Below are 731 nucleotides of genomic sequence, written 5' to 3' on the forward strand. Positions count from 1 at the left end.
ATATTGTCGCCACATTATACAGATAAAATTAAAAAGTAAAAACTGTAGTCTCACCTATATCTTGAAAACTAGTAACGGTAAATTCGATCGTGGAAGATATATTCTTATCTCGTTATTCTTAAATAAATTGTCGTATAATGTTCTCTCAAGTTGAAATCAGAAATATATATATACACAACTCAGCAAGAAGACATCCAAAATTAAGAGAGAAGGGAAAAAAATTATGTGAGAAGGAAAAACATTCTATTGGAGCAGGAGTAGGAAAAGAATATACATAAAAGAGTAACAAGATTATTATTATAAAATTAAAAATATGAATAAAAAGAAAAAGAACAGAATAAAATTAAGAAAAAGATTGAATAATAGGTAGATAGATGTTTGGTAATTTGTCTGTATCATTCTGATTGTTAATACCATTTCCCTGTTTTTTGATATGAATCATTTCCGAGATAGATCTTTTATAAAACGAATGTTCTGAATCTAAAATATTAATATTATCCCAATCTATCTGATGACCATACTCAAGTTGATGTAGAGAAACAACAGAATGATTATTAGATTTTCTAATGTCGGATTTATGTTCTTTAATTCTAGTTTTTAATTTTTTTTTTGTTTGTCCGACATAAGAGCAATCCAATCACAACAACTAATTTTATATACCACATTATTATTATCCATCTTATCTAACCTATGTTTACCTGTTTTAATGAATTTATTTAAACTATTAACGG

Source organism: Trachymyrmex cornetzi, unplaced genomic scaffold, assembly GCF_001594075.2.
Source record: "Trachymyrmex cornetzi isolate Tcor2-1 unplaced genomic scaffold, Tcor1.1 scaffold2637, whole genome shotgun sequence".
NCBI classification, from domain to species: domain Eukaryota; kingdom Metazoa; phylum Arthropoda; class Insecta; order Hymenoptera; family Formicidae; genus Trachymyrmex; species Trachymyrmex cornetzi.